The 26,455-nt window shown below is 43.9% G+C and overlaps 1 long non-coding RNA gene across 1 annotated transcript; it reads left to right on the forward strand.

Moving 5' to 3' along the window:
- Window positions 1-11,765: 11,765 nt before the first annotated feature.
- LOC135982080 (uncharacterized) lies at window positions 11,766-17,742 on the forward strand. Its single transcript, XR_010599292.1, has 3 exons — window positions 11,766-12,206; window positions 12,515-12,590; window positions 15,267-17,742. It is a non-coding gene; the product is annotated as an uncharacterized LOC135982080 (long non-coding RNA).
- Window positions 17,743-26,455: the final 8,713 nt, after the last annotated feature.

Here is a 26,455-nt window from a genome sequence, read left to right on the forward strand (position 1 = left end):
GTAATTGTGTTATTTAAAAGCACTTAAAAACAACAAAAGGGGAAGAGGCTCACAGAACCAAAATTTAAAACAATGCTTTTTTTTCCAAAACCAGAGTTTTAATTATTGTTTATCGCCAACTTAGAGCGGATTCTCTTAGTGGGATGAGGTAACCCCTCCAGAGATTGGTTTCAATACAGTTCTATCCATTTATACCAGCTGAGGATCGGGGCCGTTGACTTTTCAGCCACCTGCAGGGACAAAGAGTGTACTGATTTTTAGTGGAAGGGATCTGCTGGTTCCTATATGTCATGTGATATTCCACTGTGTCTGCTCTGATATAGTAATAAACATACCATAAAACGGCTTTACAAGCCAGGTCCCACTCTGCTTTCCAGCTTTTACTCATTAGAGCATCGTTGCTTCAAGGAAGTTCAAGCTGCAGCACATTTAACATCTGCATTCCTTCGGCGTGTTTTGAAATGATTTAAAAACAGTTGGGGAGGGCTGTTTGGTGGGGGGGGGTGAGGGCTGTTCGGTGGGGGGAGCTGTTTGCTTCAAAGAGAAAGTGGATGAGCATGTGAGCTCCACATAACTATCCCTGCCAAGCAAATAAATTATTTTGTTTCCCAGTGGCTTATTTATATAACCCTCTAATTATTGCATAAGCATACTGCAATGCTATGCCATGGGAAAATGGAAAGCTGTTAAGCAACTTAAATACCGCTCCACCCTATTCAGACAGACAACATGATCATTAAGCAATTAAGGTATGTTACGCTATTTCCACTTTTTTGTCTTTAAAGCCCTATGGTTCAAAAATTTTGGTATGAAGTGTATCCCCATTAATTATCTCTTTTTTGTTGGGGCATTTGTATATTTCTAATCTCCATGCCCCCCCCAACCTCCCATGAATCATGAAGCAGCACAGCGTTTGAGACTATTGCAAAACCAGAGTGGATATTGTTTAAAAACACCCAGTCAGCATATGAGTCATATTTTGACATTTATCCCTGTTAGTTGACTTCAATAGAGCTAATCCCATTTACACAAGCTGGCTCTACACACTGCAGACTTCAATATGCCCATTACACACGACTGCTCCTTGAGGCCTAGCGAATGTAATGTGTTTGGAGCTGTTAGCTCAAGCCATTATTGAGATATGGGATGGCAACAAAATATTGCAAGATTTTGCAGGTGTAAAATATCAGTTAATTTTTAAAACGGAAATTCTCACAAACAGCTGGTCTTATTCATATCTTGTCTTTGGGAAACCACAGCAAATTTCAGGCAAAATCTCATCTATTTGTAGTAATAAGTAAAGAGAGGTCAAATTGCCTTGCAGTGAAAAAGATCTTATAACCTCATCTATTGGATTCCCAGTGGGCTTTCATTATAGGAAATGTAAGCACTTCATATGGTTTGCTTGTACTGATTTGAGTTCAGTATTCAGGCTACGGTTAATGGAATCTTTGGCATGCAATTGTTTTCACTGAGGGTGTGTCTTGGCATCTTCTGAACATGATATCATCAATAGCTTTAAGCTGAGGTATAGGCATAAATTTCCATAATCCTAGAATAGCCAACCCAGTTGGATACGCATGTCCACCACAAGTTAATGGATTCAGTGCAAGAACGGTGTTATCCATTGTGCCTTGACATCAGCACATCTGCAGGCTGAATCCATGATCTCCCGGACCTGGGCCTGGAAATCAGCCATACGGGTCACAGCAGATAATCATAATGGTCTCTTCCAACCTCGGAATCTATACACCTGTGAAACCCAACCTGCTGTTCAAAAAAGCAAGAGCTGGAGAGGAAGTTCTCTACATATTAAAGACAACCACAAGGGAATTGTTCCATTTGGCTTTGTAAATGGTTATTACTTTTCAATTATGTCTAATTTTACGTTTAGGGTTAAGATAGGAGTGCATTTTAGTGATCCATTATTACAATAGATAGCAAGAAATCCATTTTTTTCAAGAAAAGGTGTCTTTTGTAGTACAAAATGCAGACATTCTTCATGTTAGTTGCTCAATGCAATGCACTGTTGCTAACTCTCATGATTTTATCATCAATATCCCGATGTTTGTTGCTTTATTTAATGTCCCAACTCCTGGAGATGTGATTATATAAGAATTTCAGCCTTTTTTTAAAAGGATGTTTCTAGCTTTCATGTTTGCAGAGAAATCCTTAAAAATATCACTTGGCTGTATCCTGAAGGCTCAAAACACCCAGAATGCAAATGAAAAGAACCCAACATTTATTTTTTTTAAATCTCATGATTTTTAAGACAATCACATCCTTTTGCGGATCTGACTCAATTTTTGAACGTCTAAAGTTGGGAGTACTGAAATGAGCTCAGTATTAATGGCTACACAGTTGTACATACCTTTTTGTTCCATTTGGTTGAAATTTCAATTGACATTCTAAGTTATGAAGAGAGGAAAATGATTGCATATTGAGAGAAGCGGTAGAAGAACTGGTTTAGATAAGCACTGGCTTTAATCTAAAAGCCAAACCTCCCTCAAGATTAAAAAAATGTTTGGCTTATATATTAAACAATAGAGCTCGATGAATAACTGATTTTTCAGTTTGGTGTGACTTCCTAAAAAGAAAATATTTTGGTTTAGGTTGAAGTGAAACGGACACTTTTTGGTGAATCAATTAAGTCCATTTTGGGTCTATTTTAGGGTGGGGATCTGAACCCAACTGGTCTAAAGGAGAAGTAGCAGCAGTGGACCCAACTCACCACCAACAGTCATTTCATGAATAACCAAAACTACTAATGTCAAATTCAGAGATCATTTTGGATTGGCCAAAAATGCAAAATACTTCAAGAGTGACTATGCCTGTCCTATCTTTAACAGAACTCGGTGACATTTTATGACCAAACCTGTTTGTTTGTTTTTGCAAAACATGCAGATTCAGTGACATGGAAACATGTTGCAAACTCATGTTGATGTTGCTGAATTCTTTCAATTTAAAAAAAATTAAAAGAAATTCAGAAAAAATCAGAAAGTTTGGTTTTGACATTTTTGAAATGAAACTTTCTTGATCAGGACGTGAGTGGTCAGAACAGGAGTCGGGCCAAGTCAGGTACTGGGAGGTCAGAGTCCAAGATAGGCCAGACGGCAAATTGAGAGTCAGGCAGAGACAGAATCTAGAGTCTAGGGTCTTTCACAAGCAGGGCCTGGAGAATAAACAGGCAGGCAGTTTATGTGGTTGCTCAGACAGCTCCCCTTCATGGCTTCCTGGTTTATACACTGGTACTGGCCAATCAGGGAACTGTCTGAGGCCACCAGTCTGGTCTTGCTGGGCGGTACTTCCTGCTGAGCCCGGCCTCAAAGGGTGGGCACCCATCCTCAGACTCTTGTGGCAAGGCAGAGGTGTCTGTGGCTCTGAATCCACAGGTTCTAACAGGAACATTTCAGATTTTTTATTCAGAATGATTTTGTTTTGAAATGTCCTTTAATTTTATTTTTTAAAATGCTCAACATCAAAATGAAACTTTTCATTCCACCTGAAACAATTTTTCTTCCGACTTTTGGATATGCCGACGTTTTGAAAAAAAAAAGTCTTTTCAGTTTGACCTGAAATTATTTTTTTTCAGAATTGCCAGCACACCAAAAAATCTCATTTATACAGCTCTAGTTTATAACCCAGACAAAACCAGGAGATGCAAGAAATCTCATGGGAGAAACTCGTCTCGTATCGTTGCTTTCTTTTTCTCACTTTAAGTGATTGTAAGATTCTAAACCTTGACCAAGCATCTTTGGCCAGATTCAAAGCTACATTACAGTGTAACCCAGAGAAGGATTCATTGTAGGTTACTTTTAGGCCATTTTCCTCTTTAAACCTGAAAGGGCAAGATCTGAAACTTGGTCCTTCGTGAAGTTGGGAATGCTGTTGTTGCCAAAAATAAAGGGAGTCTTTGGAAAATGAATGTTGACCTCGCAGCCTGAAGCCAGGGTACTAGGGCCTGGTCTACCCCTATTATGTAGGCTGACGAAAAATTCACACCCTGGAGAGATGTACATAAGTCCCAGTGTAGGCGCTGCTAGCTGCTGCCTCTCAAGGGGGTGGATTTCCTTCAGTGATGGGAAAACTCCTTCTGTCACTGTAGCAAGTGTCAACACTACAGGCAGCTAGTTGCTCTTCTGCAGCGGTGCCACTTTAGGACTTATAGTGAAGACATACCCTAGATACTATAATCTTGCCTCTTAGGGTATGTCTACACTACCCGTCGACTCCTGTACTCCAGTGCTGCGAGAGGCGCAGGCAGAGTCGACGGGGGAGCGGCAGCAGTCGACTCACCATGGTGAAGACCCCACGGTAAGTCGATCTGAGTACGTCGACTTCAGCTACGTTATTCATGTAGCTGAAGTTGCGTAACTTAGATCAACCCCCCTCCCCACTCCAGTGTAGACCAGGCCTTAGGCTTTGTGGTCAAATGGATTGGGACTCAGATGATCTTAGCTTGACCAGTCACCTGCTGTGTGCCATTGTGCAAGTCACTTCATGTATCTCGGCTTTGGTTTCCCCTCTCACCCTTTGTCTCATCTCTTTTATATTATGAACCCTTTTGGGGAGAGACTGTTTTTAATGTGCCGAGCACACCGGGGTCCTCAGGTGGGGCCTCTAGTAACACATATAATACTTAATAGCAGTTACACTGACATCAATGGGAGTTGCATTCATCTATCTGAGAGGAGGGTTTGTCTCTTAGTAGTTCTGGCTCTCATAGGCGCTGACTCCGTGGGTGCTCCAGGAGTGGAGCGCCCACGGAAAAAAAAATAGTGGGTGCTCAGCACCCACTAGCCACAGCTGATTGGCGGCACCAATGATCATCTGGTTGGCGGCAAGCTGACAAATACATGTGCTTCGATTACTTCCTGGTGTCTGCTTTTGGAAGAACACAACCAAATTAACTTTACTGAGGTAATGCTTCCAGATGGCAGGGATATGGAAGGCACGGTACGCCTGATAATCAATTGCTGTGCACGTTGGTGTAATCATTTACATCAGTGCAAAGTCAGTGTAAGACACTACCATTATTATATGCTGGCATTTCATGTCCATTTTGCACTGAAGTAAATCACTACACAATATGCAGGGAAATAGACAATTGGGTACACTGTGTTAAGATGGATTCAGTTATTAGGAAAAAAATAACACTCATCCTAGTAACTGTTTGGTTTACAGATAATGATTTTGTAGCTGCATATAAATCCACAATAGAGGTGGTTGGAAAATAGGTGTTTTTTCCTATGAAAACTTTGACTTTGTTGAAAAATTGAAAACTGAAAATTCTGGGGTTTTCAGCAACTGGAAAAATTTAGCTGAAATTTAGCCCAAACAAGACATTTTTTTAGCCCCAAACTGCCAAATAATAGAAAATGTTCTGGTCTTTTAAACTGAAAACTTTCAGATTTCAAGTTTTCAGTTATTTTCCATCAACCAAAATTGTGACAGAAAACTTGTATTCATGAGCAACAGGTACCACTGATATTCAACTGCACACATGGGAAACAAACATTCTGCTGCTGGTACACACAGAATTATAAGGGCATAGAAGTAGGCTACGAGGGACCCTCAGAGTTGTCATGTCCAGCCCCCTGCACTAAGTCAGGACCAAGTCAACCTAGACCATCCCTGACAGGTATTTGTCCAACCTGTCCTTAAAAATCTCCAATGATGGGGATTCACAATCTACCTTGGAAGCCTATTCCGGAGTTTAAGTACCCTTACAGTTAGAAAGTTTTCCCTAATATCTAACCTAAATCTCACTTGCTGCAGTTTAAGCCGATTATTTCCTGTCCTATCTCCAGTAGACCTGGAGAATAGTTGGTCACCATCATCTGTATAACCTCCCTTTACATATTTTAAGACTGTTATCTGGTCCTCCTTCAGTTTTCTTTTCTCAAGACTAAATATGACCATTTTTTTCACCTTTCCTCATAGGGCAGGTTTTCTAAACCTTTTTTTCACTTTTTATTGCTCTCCTTTGGACTCTCTCCAATTTGTCCACATCTTTGAGAAAGTGCCCAGAGCTGGATAGTACTCCAGCCGAGGCTTCAGCCGTGTTGTTGAGTAGAGCAGGACAGTTATCTCCCCCGGCTTACATACAACACTCCGTCCAGTTAATATACCCCAGAATATCCAACTTTTTTCACAACTGCATCACACTGTTGTCTCATATTCACCACAAGCCCAGAATCCTTTTCAGCAGTACTACCGCCTAGCCAGTTATTCCCCATTTTGTAGTTGTACATTTGATTTTTCCTTCCTACACTTTATCTTTGTAGCATGCAGCCTCTGAGATGCAGGGGACTCTCCAGTAGCTGTCATAGGTATATGCCTCTTCTTTGTAGGCCAGCCACTGGAGAGTGAGACAATCAGAGACACTTGAAGGGATCCAGCAGATTACAATGGTATATACCTGTAACTAGGTTTTACATGGAGGAGGGTCTGTTGTTAAAATGCTGAAGTCTGCTCCAGTTAGAGAATGTTCAGTGAATTAAAAACAGAATAGAAATGTGTAGCTTGAGGGCCAGACCCTCAGCAGATATAAATGGATTTACACCAGCTGAGGAGGTGGCCCTGAATTTACAGAATGCTTCAGCATTCTTGACTGAGTTGTTGGCATGCTGCTCGTTAATGGAATATCATCCCCTGGCTTTGATTAGTGTTGACCATTGTGCTCCCGTGAATAAATAGCAGTCATCAAAGACAGAAAGGTGACCCTTTGTCATATGCAGTTCTCCCTCTGGTCCTTTCAAACCCACAGATCATCCGCGTAGTCTCGACTTGAACCAAAGACACGTTGCTTTCTTTAGTGAGCTCGCGATGGAGATTATTGTAGTGAATAGTAACACTAGATGAGGTGCTATCTTCCTTTTTAATAAAGCCATTCAATTTGTCATGAATGGCTGAGTATTTTTGCTTGCGCTTGGGACTTAGATTTCAGCACTGGGAATAGAGTGAATAGTAGCAATGATGAAGCGGGGGTACAAAAAGAAAGGGAAAAAAAGGGCAAAGGACTAAAACCAATAGAGACAAGCAATTAGACGGTGTATTAATATACGCTGGGCCAGGCTGCAAAGAGGGAAGGAGTTATTGTTGTCCGAACCCTTTCCCCCCCCCCGAAAGGTAAAGGGGAGGGAAGTGAGTATTTGTCCTTCATGCAGTTGGAAGGCTGTGGTTGCAAAGAATAAAGGGAGCTTTTAGAACATGGCAGCAGCCTCAGACCCTGAAGCCATGGTACTTGATACTACAATCTAGCCTCTTAGTGTTTTTTGGCCAGCTTTTCAGAACAGCAGGGAAGGTATTCAGGATGAAGACAATAGCGAATGTCAAGAAAGAGAGAGGAAATCTAGAGTTTAAAAGGCTACTGAGTGACATGCAGACCAGATCAAAGGGAGAACTTTACCAGGTATTTATAATTACGATGCTAATAGAGGTTAATAGTAGAAACCAAAGCTAAAGGGCTGATGTCTTCCCAATCTTAAAAAATCTATATATTGTAGTTCAAGAGCCAGTCATTCATTCATTCAATCACTTGATCAGGTTTTCTCTGTTTGTCAATGAAAGGGAAGTTTGTTGCAGGCAATGTTTGAATTTCTTTGCTGTCCAAGATAGTTAGTGGGTATTTTAGAGGAAAAGCACAAGATGGGGCTCATGTATAATCATCTGAGAATCAGATCCAAAATTATTTTACAATAAAACTGGCTCTCAGGGTGGGTTTTTTGGTTTGTTTTAAAAATAGGAAAATTAGATTTATTACCAAGGGATTCCTAAAATGCATCAAGTTTAATCTCTAAAAGTTTGGGGCCCTCCAAAGAGCTCAGCACCCAGTTAGGCAGATAAATACGGGTCAGATTTTCTGGGTGCTAAATTATTTTGCAAATCTGGTCTTTTCAATATAAAACCCCTACGTTCTCCCTCCCCCCTTTCCACTCCTTTCCCCAGAACCCACAACCTCATAGATTCCAGGACTTCCTACCGGAGATTCTCCATACTCATTTTAAGGAAACATTTTGTTTATTGTTGGTTGCTTGCTGAGACATGTCATAGGAGTATGGTGAAATAAATTATTGCAAAAATCCCTTTTGCAATAAGAACTAAAATAAGGACTAAACTGAAACAAAACTAGCTATGCCCAGAATAATTCCTTGTAATATAGCTTGCAGGGCCAGCTCCAGCTTTTTTGCCGCCCCAAACAGCGAAGAAAAAAAACAAACCCGATTGAGCTGCCGCCAAAGTGCCACCGAAGAGGAAGAGAGGGACTGACGGACCCGCCACCGAAATGGCGCCGAAGACCCGGACTTGCCGCCCCAACAACGGACCTGCTTCCTTCGCTGGTGCCTGGAGCCGGCCCTGATAGCTCGGCATATTTGATCTTATTTGCAAAACTCTTCTGATGACATGTAATGCCAACTCTAGAGAAAAGCAACATAGTATATTTGGAAGAACACACGCATACTTGAGGGACCAGATCCTGCGAACTGGGGAGAAGGGGGCTAGCACTCACGCAGTGGAAATAGTGCGGGGACTGATGTATGTTTTCCTACGGTATCTCATGGAGGTGAGGGGCTGGACCGTCCACAGGGGAGCAGGTAGGGACAGCTCTAATCTCCCCATTGTCTTTCACTTGGCTGGCAAGAGTGGCCATGCTGGTTGGGGTTGGTGCGCAGGGACTATGCAGGGGTGACATAGTGTATGCCCCCAGCTGGCCAGGAGAATTGACTGCTGATGTGATTCTATGGCTCAATCCAGTCCTGCCTTCCACCACATTGGATCCTTGCAGAGACATCTGGCCCAGGGCAGGGACAGTGGATAGAGCAACCGCACCTGGGCAGGAGGTGTCTGCGCATAGGGTATCAGCTGCTGAATGGGGGAAGCACAAGGAACCAGCTGCCAAAGAACTGTTGTAGGAACATCAGGATGACCTGTTGGGATGCCCCTTCCCAGCGAGGAGCCAGCTCTCCACTTCATCTCAGTAGCTCCCCCTCATATCCCTCCTCTCCCCCATACAATCCCCCTACTGCTGTGAATAGACCACAAAAACCTACCCAGACCTTCACCCCAAATTTTGTATGCCTTGGCTGTTTAGACTGTTAGTTCTTCAAAGCTGGAACCGTCTCTTCGTATGTGATTGTACAGTGCCTGGCACAATGGGGCTCCAGTCTCTGCAGGGATCTTTCGGCACTACAGGTTAAACTTCTCTAATCTGGCACTCCCTGGTCCGGCACATCCGTGGTCCGGCATAGGTGCTGACTCCGTGGGTGCTGGAGCACCCAGGGGAAAAATTAGAGCATCCACCGGCGCTGAGCTCCCACCTCTGCTCTCTCCCCCCACACCTCTCGCCTGCTGGCCTCCCTTACCAACTCCTCCTCCTCCCTCCCAGCACTTCTGGAGCGCCACAAACAGCTGATTCGCTGCATTCAAACTCCGGGAGGGAGGGAAAGGACCGCTTCCCCTGCACCCTTACTTCTCGTGCCTATGGAGACACGCGGGTACTCTGCATTGACCTCCATGGTTCGGCAAATTCTTTGGTTCGGCACTGGTCAGGTCCCAAGGGTGCCAGACTAGAGAGGTTCAACCTGTACATGGAGATCTGAATGGGGTTCAGTCGGGCTCCTACATAGCCTCAGCAGGGGGTAGACAGCTGGATACCGTTTTGCTGGAAAAGTGAAAAGCTTTCATTGCTAAAAGCTTGCCCAAGAAGTCAGTATTAGGTCTGAGTGAGGCTTAGGCTAGAGTTCCGATCTGAAGCTGAACCCAAGGTAAGGTTTGGATTTATCAGCACCCGACACCTCTGAGAGATTCAATCAACATTTCAGGCCAAACAGTGGAAATCTCGCAACATCCGCTGGTCTGATCTCATTTTGGGCTGCATCCAAACAGCATGCAGAGAAGGGGCCCTTTCTCGTATGGGATATGACCAAGAGCCAAAGGTGCAGGAGCTAAAACAAGTTGAGATCTGGGAAAGGGGGTGTCAAAATGAATCAACTACAGTAGAACCTCAGAGTTACGAACACTTCGGGAATGGAGGGCGTTCATAACGGAACAAAACGTTATGATGGTTCTTTCAGAAGTTTACAGCTGAACAGTGACTTAATACAGCTTTGAAACTTTACTATGCAGAAGAAAAATGCTGCTTTTAACCATCTTAATTTAAATGAAACAAGCACAGAAACAGTTTCCTTACCTTGTCAAATCTTTTTTTTAAAACTTTCCTTTTTTTTTAGTAGTTTATGTTTAACAGAGTACTGTATTCTATTTGCTTCTTCTTCTTCTTCTTTTTTTTTTTTGGTCTCTGCTGCTGCCTGATTGCATACTTCTGGTTCCAAAATGAGGTGATTGACTGGTCAGTTCATAACTCTGGTGTTCGTAACTCTAAGGATCTACTATATTAATTCTGAGAGTGGGGGAGATGTGAGATTCCATTCTAGTTCCATCTGTGTTCCATATATATCTGCCTGAAAACCACTCCTTTTTTAAAGGAATTAAGGAAACTCGCCATTACTGCATTTCCAAGTCTCTTCATGGTAAATATAAAGGTTAAGCAAGAGTAAAAAAAAAGACTGACTTAATTAATAGCTAACAGCTGAGAAGAGAATCCCTAGTGATACCTCGCTTTCTGTGGGGGTCCAGAAAGAGATACCATTTGAAAGTTACGGCTCAGTATGCTGATGGCAGTTGATGTGCCAGATTTCCTTAATGATTCATCCTTTTGTCCAGTGTTCTGATTTGGCTGATTTGTTATTTGGTAGAATCATCTTATGTGATCAGTGCTCACAATACCCTCGGTATCTGAAGGCACTATGTAAAGGCAGTTACTTTCAGCACAGACATATTCATGATTTCCTTGGGAAAAGCTCAGTGACTGATCATTACATAAATCCATGGTGCGCCCCCACCTTGAATACTGTGTCCAGTTCTGGTAGCTCCCTTCTCAAAAAGGGTATAGTGGAACTGGAAAAGGTTCAGAGAAGGGCAATAAAGCTAGTCAAGGGTATGGAATGGCTTCCATATGAGGAGAGACTAAAAAGATTAGGGCTTTTCAGCTTAGACAAGAGACCGCTAAGGGGGGGATATTATAGAGGTCTATAAAATCATGAACGGTATGGAAAAAGTGAATAGTGACATATTATTTACCCTTTCCCATCACACAAAAATCAGGGATCACTCGATTAAATTAACAGGCAGCAAATTAAATACAAAAAAAGAGTGAGGTTTTTTTTCCCCACACAGTGCACAGTTAACCTGTGGAACTCATTGCCATTGGATGTTGTGATGGCCAAAAGTATAACTGGTTTCAAAAACTAAGTTCACGTAGGATAGGCCCACCAGTGTCTATTAGCCAAGATGGTCAGGGATGCAAACCCATGTTTAGGGTGACTCTAAACCCCTCACTGACAGAAGCCAGGAGGGGAAGACAGGAGTGGTAGATCACACCAACTGCCCTGTACTGTACACTCCCCCGGAAGCTCTGGTACTGGATGCTTTTGGAGACAGTATACTGAGCTGCATGGCCCATTGGTCTGACCCAATATGGAAGTTTTTATGTTCTTATTACTTTGGTCTCTGTAGCGGGGTGGTCACCCGCTCCTGCCTGGGAAGGGTTAAAGCCAGCCCTGCAGAGGGCTGGGGCTGTGGAAGGAAAGACCTGGGCTGACTGGGGGAAGCAGCTGCAGCTGGGCCACGCCCCAATCAGAGCCCAGCTGGCCCTATAAAGGCCTGAGCCAGGAGCAAGAAGTTAGTCTCTCTCTGCACTCAGAGAGAGAAGGGCCTGGCTGCAGGGAGCTGAGATAGAGTACCTGGGTGGAGCAGAGCTGGGGAAAGGCTGAGGAGCTCTGGCCTGGAAAGCCCCAGGCTGTGGCCTACTAGAAGGCCAAGGGGTACTGGGGGTTGCCGAGGGCAACCCAGGGGTAGGCCAAGGCACCAGGTCCAAACCCACCCTTGCCGGTGATGAGTAGGCTGATACTGCAGTCTGCCTCTGGGCGCGGGGCTAGCTGGTGACTGGCAGTAGCCTGATACTGAGGCAAGGTGGGGTAGTGGGTGGGGGTTCCCCTGGGAGGGGGAGACCCAGTTAAAGGGGCACTGGGGTCCTGGGAGGGACACGGGGGCCAGTAGCAGTAAGGTGGATCACTGGCCTGCAGGTGGTGTTCTGGGCTGGATTGAGCTAATTCCCAGGATAACCAGCAGGAGGTGCTGCAGAGGTGAGTTCTCCCTGTTACAGTCTCCCATTGAACTTCCTTGATCTTCAGCAGCATGACATTTTGGGCTGTCCACACATTAATTTCCTAAAGTGTGGAAGCGAGTGTCTCCTTCTGAATTAACCTAAAAAGCCTACGCATTGCCCATGACCTCACACTGAGTTGGAAGAATGAGGTTAATAATTAGTGGTGTTAGCATTTCCCTGATACTGTAGCATTCATTGGCTCTTTCAGTGTCCTCTTCACTGCAAATGCTTCTCTTGCAAATGAAGAGGCAAAGAAGGAGTGAACTTATTTGGTTTGGTTTCCAGGGAACTGCCTGCACCTTGACCTAGCAGGATACCCAGCAGACTTTGTCTGTGGAAGACGTATCTCCTTAGGATACAGGTAGGACATTACTGATTCCCTCTGTTGACAGCTCTTCTGGAAAAGAGCATGACTCCTGAAAGTCAGCTTCCAACTTGTCCTGAGGTCAAGCGTCTCACTTGGCTATAGGAGAGCCTTCTTTATGTCTCAGACATGGCAAATGTAGCAGAGGATCCTAAAAAAAATCCTCTTTTTGGTACTCTCAATTGTATTTCAGAGTAGCAGCTGTGTTAGTCTGTATCCGCAAAAAGAACAGGAGTACTTGTGGCACCTTAGAGACTAACAAATTTATTAGAGCATAAGCTTTCGTGGACTACAGCCCACTTCTTCTGATGCATACAGAGTGGAATAAATATTGAGGAGATATATATATACACACATACAGAGAGCATAAACAGGTGGGAGTTGTCTTACCAACTCTGAGAGGCCAATTAAGTAAGAGAAGGAAAAAAAACTTTTGAAGTGATAATCAAGATAGTACAGACAGTTTGATAAGAAGTGTGAGAATACTTACAAGGGGAGATTGAAATCTAGGATCCCAGATGGTGGCTGTGTCATTTTTAAGCCTTAGTATTAAAAAAATCAGAGCAGGAATGTATCTTTTCTTTTCTTTTTTTTTAATCTTCACTCACTTTGGAAAAAATAATATTCTCCTCTGGTCTCAGGCTTCAGGACACAGGAATGGTTGGTGAGGGCAACGCAGGTGTTCCAAGGCAGGAGGTGCAAGCCCTCTAACCTTACTGTTCACTCACGTATTGAAAAGAGTCCACCCGTTATTCTGACAGAAGGTGGTGTAGGGAGGTGTGACATATTGCTGGGCAGCCCAGGGATGGAACTGTGACTCAGAGCAATACTGCCCTCGCTGCTACACTTTGCTCCTCTGGAGTCAATCATTTCCTGCTGCTATAATCATGTCTTCTGGTATCATGGAATTTACTACCCCCCGGTATGTTAGGGCAGAGGTCCCCAAACTGTAGGGCATGTTCCCTAGGCAGGCATGGAGGAACGTCTTGGGGGGCGCGACAGGGCCCGGATCAGCCCCCACGGGGAACAGGGAGGGAATGCCACACAGCCCCTCCCCACCCCCAGCTCTGCTCCACTCCCACCCTGGGGCCTGGCCCCGTCCCCAGCCTCTGAGTGGCTCCACTCCTGGCCCCACCCCCAGCCACGCTCAAAATTTTGAAGATTGCTGTGTTAGGGGAAGGAGTCTTTGTTTATTCATCCCTCACGCCCACCTGCTCTGGTGGGAGAGTGCGCTCCACTTCTAACCCCGGCACCCCCAGACAAACAACATGGTTTGTGGAAAGCAAATGTGCAAACGCTATAGAAGGGAATTCAGAGGTTTGATTTGAAGGGATGTTCACAAGTCCTTTTTTTGCAGGATTCACCCAGGCTCACTCAGCACGTGCAAAGTTTGGGTTTGGACAAGCTCTCCGTGTTTGGATATTGAGTATCTGAATATAGACTGCCTGTCCCTCTTCTTCCTGTTATCCACATTGAATCCTATTTAACTCTGTCACCTCAGTAATTCTTTCTCTATGCCAAGGAGGGAAACAAGAGGGACATGACCATGGGTCTAACAAACACTCAGCTTATCCATTCAAATATTAGCCCTGTGGGCTCCACAGGTCAAAGATAGCCCAGAATCCGCTCCCTCTGTGGTCCCAGCATGGTTCTAAGATGGCTAATGAGATTTGAAGACAGTTGCCAGCCCAGCACAGAATGACAGATCTGTGTTCATTCCCTGAGAGAGTTGTTGAGTCTCTGAGATAGATTTCAGCAGAGGTAGGAGATATGCTGGCAGTCCAGGAAAAAGGGAAGGGGGGGCTGAATTTGAGGTATTCCAAACTTAAAAAATATTCTGGTTTGGTCTAAAGTTCAGGATGCTTCTAATTTTCTTTGAACGGGTTTTCCCATACTTGGTAGAAACAAAATGAAGCACGTAGCTTTGGAACAATATTGAGTAAGAGAAGGACAAAGGGGAAGAGTGGATTGAGACTGGCAGAGAATTAGAGATGCTGATATGGTTAGAGATATGGCCTCCTTTAGAGATGCTGAGGTAAGTTCTTTGTATTCCGCAGCTGAAAATGTTCTCAAAGGGTGAAGCTGATACCTGTGGAGAAACTCAGCACAAGAACTGTGCATCGCTTAAGTCCCACTGAAGATCTGAAAAGACTTTAGAGGTGCCGAGTTCTTTAAGCTGGCCCTCTACAAGGGGGTAGATTTCACCCCGACATGGTGTGAATGATGGAGGAGCCAACCCTACCCTTAGTTAATTGTGCAACTGGTTTCAGGGGGAAGTGCAATAGACCAGGGCAGATGGCAGGACTGCAGGGGACAATCAGTGGAGCTGGAGAAAGCGAGGCGAGGGAAGCAAAAGAGAGAAAATGTGGCAGGGTGAAATGAAGATGAAGGATGAATGGCAGGCAAGCGGGCATGGAAGGAGTGAGATGTAGCGTTGGACGACATGGGGACTGGAGATAGAGAGTTGAGTTCTGACTGCATGGAACTTGAACCCCAAGATTCTTTTCTGGGGATGAATTTCAAACCTAGGATGTTTGAGTGAACATACCCCAGCATGCAATATATAGAGACCGTGAAGAGTGGTCTACTGTCTACTGCATGCTAGGGACAAATGCAAAGCACTTGGCTCTTAAAATTTGCTATTTATTTATTTATTTTCACTTCTTTTCCCAGGCACTTGTTTCCTTCTGGGTGAGCCCGTTTAAACTGGATCCTGTAGGAGAGAGAGCCCTTTCTCACCAAACAAACCCTTTGACTGGAAAGCCAATGCCTTTAAATATGTTTCTGAACACTTTTTTTCCCCCTTGGCTGCTTATATATTTTTGTCAGCTGATGCTATGGACAAAACACTGCCTCTCCCTCTGTCCAGGACAGTCAGTAAGAGAACTTCTCAGGAGCCGCTGACACATTTACTTTGGCAGGAAGGTTCCAGCACACCATGCTATTTCAGTGGCTCTCTTCTCTCATCGGTGGGAGATGTAAAAAAAAAACAACCCAAGAAGATATCTTCCAACAGGATAAAAATAAACCCATCCTAAAAAGGGGCTATCTTGTTCTCCTAATCCTTGTATGGTGCTTCAGTAATATTGACGGGAGTTCAGTGTGTGGTTGAGAAACAGCATTCGGGTAAAATTATGATATTTAGTACTTACAGGCCATCTGAGGATTTCTAAATGTTAAGGAACCTGGAAGCATTATATCCCTCAGCATCTATACACCACCCCACTCCTGATTATTTTTGAAGTGGGTCGTACTACCCATTGTTCTATGTCTGTTACACATACTCATTTGTACCTGATCCACAGAAGATCTACAGCTGCAATCTAAGACACTATCTGTCCTTCAGATCAAGCTGAAGAGGCTTACACTAAAGTTCTGGAGAACATGGGTTCAAACCCTGGTGATGACCAAGAGGACGGTGACAGCACGTGTACCATAGCAACGACCAGCCCGTACGGCCAGCTGAGTGCAGATAATGCAACTGTGGTTGGACTTTGCATGGCTTGAGGAAGGCTCCATGATACACACACAAAACCCTTCACTGATGGAGGCTGCTAGGCCACCAATCCCCTGACTTAGTTGGAGCACTGATCCTTTAAACTCTGGTTTACATGTTGGCAGCTCTTCTAAGAACCCAACCCAATTTAGCTCCAGTTCTTCTGCCGCAGGAGAATAAAGACTCTGGGGTTGCCAAATGTCCCTGCTTTTTATGCAAGGGAACCAGTTACGTTTCGAATGATCCAAAGAACCCTCTCACTCCGCCTCTCCCAGAGCCAGAGGCCAGGTCTGTACAGAGTGGAGAGACTACAGAGAACCTGGGAAGGGCTAGTATTGTTGGTTTTGGTAGAGCCACCTCAAAATGCTACGGTTCACTCTGCCTTGAGGCAATCTACCTACGACAGGCACAAAGCTCAAGTGTGTGTAGGGGAGAGCCCCAGCTCTCCAGTCACTGATTATCCACAGCCCCACAAATCCAACACTGCTAAAGAAAGACATTTCCTGTATCTCCAACTCTAGCCACCCTATATCATACAGATATCCGACTGCTCTGGGTATCTCCTGCCCCTGAAATATTTGGATAAACAGGGTATGTGCTCCTGGGATTGTGTCTGAGGGGGAAAGGCTCCTTGCACTCTTTCTCCTCTTAGCACACCCATTACACTTTCACCATGACCACCTTGGCATCACATGACTGCAGAGGCATCTACCTGTCCCTTGCTGCACCATTCAGTCATCTTCAGGATTAGCTGTGCCAGTGCACAACCAGGCTATGTAGTAATAGAATCATAGGATTAGAAGGGACCGCAAGGGTCATCTTGTCTAACCCCCTGGCAAGATGCAGGATTTGTTGTGTCTAAACCGTCCAAGACGGGTGACTAATAAAAGGCTAGGCTGCTACTCCCACCCCTCTTCAGAATGTGGGTAGAGGCAGCCTCTGTGCAAACAACTCCAAGCAGCGCCAATGATTTTCCTCAATCCTGATCTGCTGTAACACCTCATAGTAGTCCAGCAGTTCTGCTGTAGGGGGTAGGCAGATACTCACATGAGAATGGAATGAGATCACCTACAGTGATCACTTACATTAGAGTGGAGATACCAAAAACATTTTCTACCCAGGGTGGCAAAACACTTAAGCCCAGCCTTGGCAGGGCTATCATTGGGGCATTAAATTTGAACTTTGGAGCACAACTAAATTTAAGCGTAAGTTTCAAGAAGTGAAAGTGTTGGCAGAAATTCCCTCCAGACAGTGGTGCGTAGTTACGCACATGAGTAGCCCCATTGAAGTCATTGGCCAATGTGAGTAAGAGATTCCCAGCCTGGCCCTCAGCCAGAAAGCCCTCAGCCCTCCCAGCCAATGAATAATATCAAATGTTTATGATACATTCCAGGTTAGGAGTGCATTAGTTAATGTGGGCCAAAAATCGAACACAGTACTCAAAGGCTAAAAGAATGTAAGGATTTTCAAGAACATGGTCTAATCTCAACCTGCACCTGTTTGACATTCAGAATCTTACGCATTTTTATGGAGAAACTACTTTATTATATAAAATAATTGCATATACCCTATCAAGAGCACAGATGCCTTATTAGGTGACATCAACACTGTAAGTATGTTCATAATTAAAAGATTGTTTTAACGTTGTTTGTAACAATTGCTTCAGTTCTGGACAAAATCCTAAAATAATAAAAGAAGCAAATAATTCCATCATAAACATTTATTATTTTCCACACTGGGGTGTGTGTGTGTGTGTACAGTATGTGCAATTAGGCTGGTTTCCACAAATTAGAAATGTTTCCAATTCCATGCACATGGCTGTTGTTCTCACAAAGAAGGCTCTAGGTTTATGTGTGTCCTGTTGGAGAAGTGAGGAAGCTTGAGAAACATCAGAATGATCTGTTTAATGTTCTCTCATTAGAGTTGGGCGAATATTTATGGGCCTGATTTGAAGCTTATTGAAGTCAATGAGATCAGGCCCCAATTTATATCGGCCACGTTGTTATTTCCTTTGCGCTCACTTTCATTAATATTTGTGTGATGACTATTGCGAATGGTCACAGAATTGCAGGCCATGAGAGCAATAGCAGATGCCTTATGCTTTTATGCGGACTAGCCATTACGGGGCAGATGATACTTATGAAAAGCCTAAATCTCATTTCCCCTAAGGTGTCTTTACATTATTCTAGCTGCATAAAGAAGCTGTTATAAAGTGGACGCAGCTGGAAAACACTGGCCATGGCATGCAGGAGCCACTCTACCTGTAAGCAAAGTAGGCAGCTGCCTAGAGTGGCAGATATCTGGGCAGCAGCCTAGGTCAGTAGATTTGGCCTGGCCTCCCACTCCGTGGTTCATCAGCTCTGTATCTCTTTCACCAACAGAAGTTGGTCTAATAAAAGACATTATTTTGCCCACCTTGTCTCGCTCATATCCTGGAACCAGCATGACTACAACAACACACCTCTGTCTCTCTCAGGCAGCTCTGACTCACCAGGTCTCTCTCTCCCTCTAGAGTCCAGGTGCCCTCTTTTAAGCCCAGTTGGAGTGAGCTGATGAGTCCAGGTGCACTGGCCCTGCTCCCGCTGAAAGACCCAGGGTTACCCTGTGACAGGAGCCTTAAAATGGATATAAATACATACATGGAGGTATATGTGTTGCTGGAGGGAGATGGGTGAGGGTTTAGGTGATTGCTACAACGTGTGTTAGGATACCAATGTGTGTGAGGTTGTACTTGTGTGAATGTCACGGGTGTGGGTTCTGGATATGGGTTTAGCTCTATAACCGGAGGGGAATGTTATGGAGGTTATGGGTATAGGTTTATATAGGAAGAGGCAGCATTTTGGAGGCATAAATTGTGTGTGTGTAGACAGTTACTATCTGGTGCATCAGATTTGGTTTTAGTGATCGCTGTGGTGGTTAGAAATTGATCTGTATAAAGGCATGATGGCATGGTAATAACTGTATAAAAAGGTCCATACATTTCTCATTTGATGGAGTACAGTACTTATATTTCACCATATGTACCTACAGCATGGTGCTAAGACTACAATAAGAACAATGCCTATTCTGGTTGCATAAGTCAGGTACACTCCCTATTTATTGTTATTCTGTAGATTGATTTGATTTCTTTAGTTCGCCATATACTCTAGTGCTGTCAACAGACAAAACAAAGCCTGCATGTCAAAAGGATAGATAGGTTTTGGCTAGCACCTGACCTCAGTGCTTGGAACTAATGCCAGATGGCCAATCAGACAATTGTATATCAACATTCCGGCTGTGTTGGTTCATAAGCTTCATGTCACATGGTGCCACGGCAGTTGCCTGAAAGATGAAGGAATGATGAGTGACCAGGTGCCATCGGTCCCAAATTCCAGGGTCAGCGGCTGGATGCAACAAATGCAGAAGAACGAATCCAGCAAGTTTACTTCCATAGCAATAGAAATATTAACCAGCTGTGATCCTCATCTTTCCCCACCTCTGACCCACAAACAGACACACACGTTTTGCTGATGCTAGCCAGTTGCACAACATCTCACTAAGACAGTAACAACAATTATAATGACCAATAAATTGCCTAGGGGCTCTGATTAGGTTTCAGGGCCATTGTGCCAGGTGTTAAGAAGTAGTAAATAGTCAGTTCTTGCCCCATAATGCTCTCCATATATAGCACTTTATAAGCACCATTCCGAGCCCCGGCCCTTTAAAATTCTTCCTGTCCTGCAAGGTAGTTCTTGACCTGATAGGTGAATTCCATTGGATAACATTGTGTTCATATCAATGTAAAACAGGATTCATAGGGGCAGGATTATAGCTGGAGCTGGGAGCTTGATTGCTATCGTGGTGGGTAAATAGTACTAGCACACTTTCACAGATGGGTAAAACAAAGGCAGACAGGGTAAGTGTCTGGCCAAAAGTCACACAAGAAATGCAGGGCAGAGATGGAATTTGATAGATCTCTGCCTATGAAAACTATACAATTAGGGAGGCATTTGATTTATTTGGATTTAAATAATTACAAAACAGATGCCTATCCAAGGCTTTAGGTGCTTTAACAAATCATTAATGATACCATAAAAACTCAATAGCATTACAATAATAATTTCAACAGGAACTCAGCCAGCTACCTACAGAAACGGCTTCCTGCCTGTCATCTAGGAAGCATGCCCTCAGAATCTCCCAAAACCTGATCAAACAGATGTCTTTTGCAGTGTGCTGGAAGGCCATCAAATTTGGACTCTTTTGAACCATGGTGAGATGCAAATTCCAGACAGTGGAAGTTCTAGCATATTGAAAGAGTGTACAAGTGTGTTTTGTGGGTCAGAGTTAAGGTTATTTCTGAACATGTAAGGTGAATTTACTGTACGTAATTAGTGCTGCAACTCTGTTGGAGAGAAAAGGCAGATAGAGGTAAACCAGGCTCCCAGGGATCTTCTGTACTTTAAGAGATCTGCTGGGCAGTGGGGGCAACATTGGCTGTACTGAGCTGCTCCGAGTTTTATGCTTGCAAGGGTAAAACAACTCAGACCTCAGCCAGCCTAACACTTCCGCCCTTAAAACTTTCCATTCATAAAATTTTAAGGACCAGAGTGCTAACCTGAAGGAGCTCGAGCCTGGTTTACAAGCATAACACTTTAAAGGCCCAGAAGAGTCAGGGCCCACTAACTTCCATTGCCCTGCAGAGCTGCTAAACTCCATAGGGTTCCTGGGGTACCTGGCTGGACCACACAGCTATTGCCGTCCTGTGCAGCCGCCAAACTCAGCAGGGTTCCCTGCCTCCCCACATCTTACTGGCCTTATTGACATAATGAGTGGAATGGCCCTTGCCAGAAGCTCATTATCTCAGGGTCTGTCTAATTCACACTAGCGTAACTCCATTGATAGAGCTACTTCAGTGCAAGCCCCTCCTGTAAATATGTCCAGTAATTTACTCAGATGCAGTTCCATGACTGCAAATTTCCCTATAGTAGACAAGGCCTAAAATCTTTCCATAGCAGCTTCAGCAATGGGTATTTGGTCACTAGTGATTAAAAAAAGCAATGATGACTCTGTGGTTTCAAAATGAGTTCTCTTCAGAGTCCCCATAGGCATGACATCAAAACCCGTGTCCGTTTGGAAGTTTCTGAGTGAGAGGGGGCCAAAGACTCATGAGATGCTTTCCCCCAATTTAACAAGCTCTTGTGTTTAATGGCTGGAATTATACAGACAGTGAGGGAGGAATCTAGTTTCTCTCCTGTAACGACAAATTATTTTCAGAGGAAAATTGGAGAGTGAAAAGAAGACGACCCGCTGGCGCCATGTTTGGAAAGCTAGCCATGGAGACGTTACCGATGCCTCTGTCCTGTCGTTCCTGCTCCGGCTGTAATGGATTGATGTGAAGCACTGATTGCCAGATAGCAGGCCGTCGCTTTATTACACAGAGCGCTCCCGACGTGCTAACTAGAGCTTCCAATTCAGCCCATTCAGCCATCACCTGGCTCTGAGTGAGATGCTGCGCTGCTTTAACACAATGAACTATTGCTTTATTGCTCTGTGCCATTTCCTCCTCCCTCCCGCTTGAGAAACCACACTTCAATCAATTGCTAATGCCAGCGTGGGAGTAATAACCTGCGTTTATAGCAGCCAGTTGGGACATCTGGAAGAGCCAGGGAAAGAGGAGGGGAGTAAACCCATCTGCATGTGTAAAGTAAGCTGTTATCCAAAGGGTGTTTGGTTTCAGCAGGGCTGCGAATGCAGGAACACCTAAAAATGTTCCTTCCTTTGGGGGTGTCTATTTCCACAGAAGAGCACAGAGAAGCCACGAGAACAGGGGACTTATGTGATGGGAGTGGTGGCAGAGGTGGTTGTGTTTGTGTGGGATGTGCAGAGAAATTACAAAAGGAAAATATTTTACCTCTTTATTCCTCCTGGAAGGTGCTGATCTGACAGCACTAGAAACTGACGACTCTAAGGGTATTTTCCACGCTGCCATGAAAACCCCACGGCACCGAGTCTCAGAGCCCAGGCCAGCTGGCTGCGGGACTATAACATTGCCAGGGCTCGGAGACCCTGGGAGGGCAGAAGGATCTCAGAGCCCAGGCTCCAGCCCGAGCCTGAGTCTATACTGCAATTTTATAGCCCTGCGGACCCAGGTCAACTGAGCTGGGCCAGCTGCAGCCGTGCAGTGGGTCTTTTATTGCAGTGTAGACATAGACCTAGAGAGGCAAGCACAGGAAGGCTGACCTTGTGCTGAAGGTACAACACGGTGACTTGAGAGATCTGGCTTTAGTTCTAGCTCTGCCACAGATTAACTGGACAAGTAACTGGGGCCCAGATCATCAAAGGTGTTTAGGTGTTGAAATTAATTGGAGTTTGGGGCCAGGATGCCTTTGAGGCTCTGGGCCTGAATCTGTCTGTGCCTTGGTTTTCCAATCTATAAAATGGGAATAATAATACTGCCTCTCTTCCACAGTTTGTCTTCTCCGTAGCTTGCTAGCTCTTTGGGCAGGGACTGTTCCCTACTATGCTTTTGTACAGCACCTTAGCACCAAGTGGCTTCTATCTCAGTTGGGGCCTTTTGGCCCAACCACAATATTAAGACTAACAGTCAGAGAGAAGGTACATCTTGCTTGTATTTGTAGCAGCAATGCAAACTCCAGCACTCTCCCACCAAAGTGCTTGTTCTCTGTCCGATGATGAGGATGTTTCTATCACCATGTCCATATTTTGCCTTTTTAGAGAGACTATGATGACAAGTAGACAAAAAAAATAATAATTATGACATGGACTGATAGCAGTCTGCACTTAACCCTGGCCAGAGGAGGGGTTTGTATGATGTTACCAATTCCTGCTGTTCTGATCTTGCGTCAGAAGTAACTTATTCAGGGCTCAGTTCACCTTTTGTGTCACGCTTTTTATAATGAAGACGGGGTAATTCCAGCCCCTGGACAAAACAGATTTTTCCTAAAATTCCTGCAGGTAGAAATTCCATTTTTCACAAAATAATTTTGTCATTGCCACGGCAAAAGGCAGCTTTTTCTGGCAAAATAGCATTTGTCCCTTTGACACACCTTCTGCTCATGAAACAAAACATTGAGGGCAGAAGAAAAAGGGCTTTGTTCTTTCGGGGACGGATGAGAGGGTTTTTTTGTTGGTATTTTACTGGTTTGGCCAAAATTGAAAATTCTTTTTTTGCCAAAACGACCAAACAATTTCACATGATCAAGGGGTGCTTCAGGGCTCGATCTGAACCAATCACCTAAAAGTGAAAGATCCCATGGTTAAATACCATCCCAGGAGACATTTGGATCCCTTCTTTCACCTTTCAGAGATCAATGAAGTCTGGGCTAGTTATTCCCTAATTTATTAATCCTGATGTCTGGGAATCTGAAAATATTTCGGAGTTGCTGTAATGCATTTTGCATTGGTAGAGCAATTTGTGCTAATACATTTTGCACTGCTCGGTCTAGGCATCCTGAATCAATCTGTAGAGTGTTGAATACAGTTTAATTAATGTCCAATGTACCGTGCCTTGGTAAAGCGGACAGCTGGCAGCTTATCTTATATGACCTTGGGTGACAGACACAATCTGGGATAATGCTAATGTGTGCCTTTTGTCAATTGATATCAGGGGAGCTAAAAAGTCAAGGATTCAACAGCCGAACAATTAGGGGGATAAGGGTAGGAGAAAAGATAATTCTACCATGAAAACCACTGAGCACCTTGTAATTCACAGACAAGCAAACACCATTAACATTGAATTTTAGAATTTTACAGGAAGGCAGTTTGGTCTTGTGGATTGTGCATTAGCCTGGCCCTCAGAAGCTACAGGCTCTCTTCCTGGCTTCCCCCAATAGCCTATTGTGTAACCATGTGCAAGTCATTGTGCATCTTTGAGCCTCAGTTTCCCCATCTCCAAAATGGGATAATAATATTGACCTCCTTTGTAAAGTGTGTTGCTCTCTGCTGGGAAAAGGTGCTAGATACCTGTTGTTATTATAAAGCATCTCACAATATACTGTAGTCCCAACAAAAGAGTTGGGATGTGAGAAGGGGGGTGGGGCAAAAAAACTTAAGGAAGTGGAAGAGTTGGCAACAAGTGGTGGGAAGCTAGTGGCTAGCTGTTAAGGCACCAGAGATGCTGAGCTCTCAGCAGCCCATATGAAAAAGGGGGCAGTGAGTCAGTGAGATGGAGTCAGCTTGTTGCACACGGTTGGGGTGGAAGTAGTAAAGGATTTATGTGTCTCAAAGGAGACGAGTGAGGAAATGACTGAGATTTGGTCAGACATGGCAGGAGAGAGGGAATGAGTGGCATTCGTGAGGTGATGAGATCATAAAGGAGGATGATAGTGTCGTCCTGAAAGATCAAGACAAAGTGAATGATGGGGGCCCATGGAGGACTTTGTGTTTTATTTGTACTTATTTATTTAGATTGAAAATAAGGAAGAGATGCCTATCCAAGGCACATGCATTAATTATACAATAATGACTATACTGAAATTGCAACAGCATTAAAATAATCTTTCCCAGGGGATTTTTCCTTTGTTTGTTTGTTTGTTTGTTTGTTTGTTTGTTTGGGGCACTGTTGTTGGGAAAAAAATGTTTTTTGCATTTTTTTTTTGACAGAAGAGTTAAAATTTTCAGGAGGGGGCACTATCAATAGCGATTCTCCTCCTCTTTTCTTTACTGCCGCTCTGTTTATCTTCCAGTACATGTACATGTATATTATGGGGCTTGCGAGGGCATTCTTTTTTTGCCGTTTTGCCCATGGTATTGTACAGATGGCGGTAGAGAAACATTTTTTATTTTTTACTTTATATTCCTTATAATACAAATAGCATATTAAAAATCAGATTCCAAACAGGGAACAAAGTAGCTCAAATAAAGTAACAAGCTCTCCACCCTCCAGATCCTTAATGCAAACTTGCCCTGCAATTAACCTGGTTTGATGTTCAAAAATACCCATTTTACATTTGTTCATTTTTATGCATTTCTCTTTATTATTTTTTCAGCACTCAAAGTCTGCTAAGGGCTTCTCATAAGACAGGTCTCAGCCCTGAAGGGATGACCAATAAAAGAAGTGCTGAAAGACTATAAGAAAGGCTTATCTCACTATTTTCAACCCGATTAAGGAGGTAAGTGCCAGGATTCTTGCAAAGAAGCCTGTTTGTGGAGATTTCGAACCCAAAATGGTTAGATTCAGAAGATTAAGCTTCAGAAAGATTTTGAATAGATATCCACATTTTTAGTTCTTATCACAGCCAAATTTACTGTGGTTTGCCCAGTCATTATTTAAAATCTTCTCATTCCAGGTTATCTGTCTAACATGACTATGCAATCTCCAAGCACTCTCTGAGAAAGAAGGCTAGTTCAAACTCCTGGATAACGATTTAGCCCAACTGTGCCTGAAAATTACTGCTTTCCATTTTCAAAGCTTTATCCAAAGAAGAATTAAATGCTCACGTTCCCTGAAATACTTCGGTCGATTCCCATCTGGCTACAGGTGTCTGTGTCATCTCTAGAGACTTAATTGTGTCCTGTCTTATCACTGCAACCTTTTGATCAGGAAGTGTCTTCATGGTGATCTATACTCCACTTCAAAGCTATTGTAACCTGACTAACCTTTCTCCTCCAGCCTTCACACAGGAGTTGGGATATGCACACAGGTGGGCCACCTGGGCAGTTTGGATGACAAGCTCAAAAATCATGCTAAATAAGCGGGGAGGGGGATCCTTTGTGTTGAGCTCCTTTCTGACTTGTCTGAACAATTGGTCTAAAATAACAGCCAGGAAGGTAAACATGTGCTTCTTTTAACACCTCACCACGTAGGCTTTATAGAAAATGTATGACTTCATACCCAGCAACAGCTGAGCATGGGAGAGTCTTCTGCTGCAGGAAAGAAAGTCCCTCTATTAGACCTCTGCTATAGGCCACTTTTCAGTAACATACTTATGCAGGTGTCTATCTTTAAGCACAGGATTAGTCCATTGATTTGAATGGGACTAGTCATGTGCTTTAAGTTAAACATGGGCTCAAGTATCTTGCTGAATTGGGGCCATAATTAACACTCTCTCCATATTTTCATATGAAGCACTATTTATAACTCAGCCATAAACATTATTTCTGGATGCGCTTCAGTGGTGGACCTGAGTGAAAATGTTTCAGGTGCCAGTTCTGAAAAGAATTGGTTTGACTTCTCTTTTCTAGCTGTCCAGATTCTAAAAAAAGAAATAAATAAAATAAAGGCCGGACTTTCAGACTGCAAACTGTGCATGCTAACTCTGCAGGTGCCCTTACCCCAACTGCAGGAATTGTGTATGCAAATGGCTAATTACAGATGACTAATTAGGAAACTAATTGGTCACAGGTATGCACAATTACTGTGACTGCC

Source organism: Chrysemys picta, chromosome 3 (assembly GCF_011386835.1).
Source record: "Chrysemys picta bellii isolate R12L10 chromosome 3, ASM1138683v2, whole genome shotgun sequence".
Classification (NCBI taxonomy): Eukaryota; Metazoa; Chordata; order Testudines; family Emydidae; genus Chrysemys; species Chrysemys picta.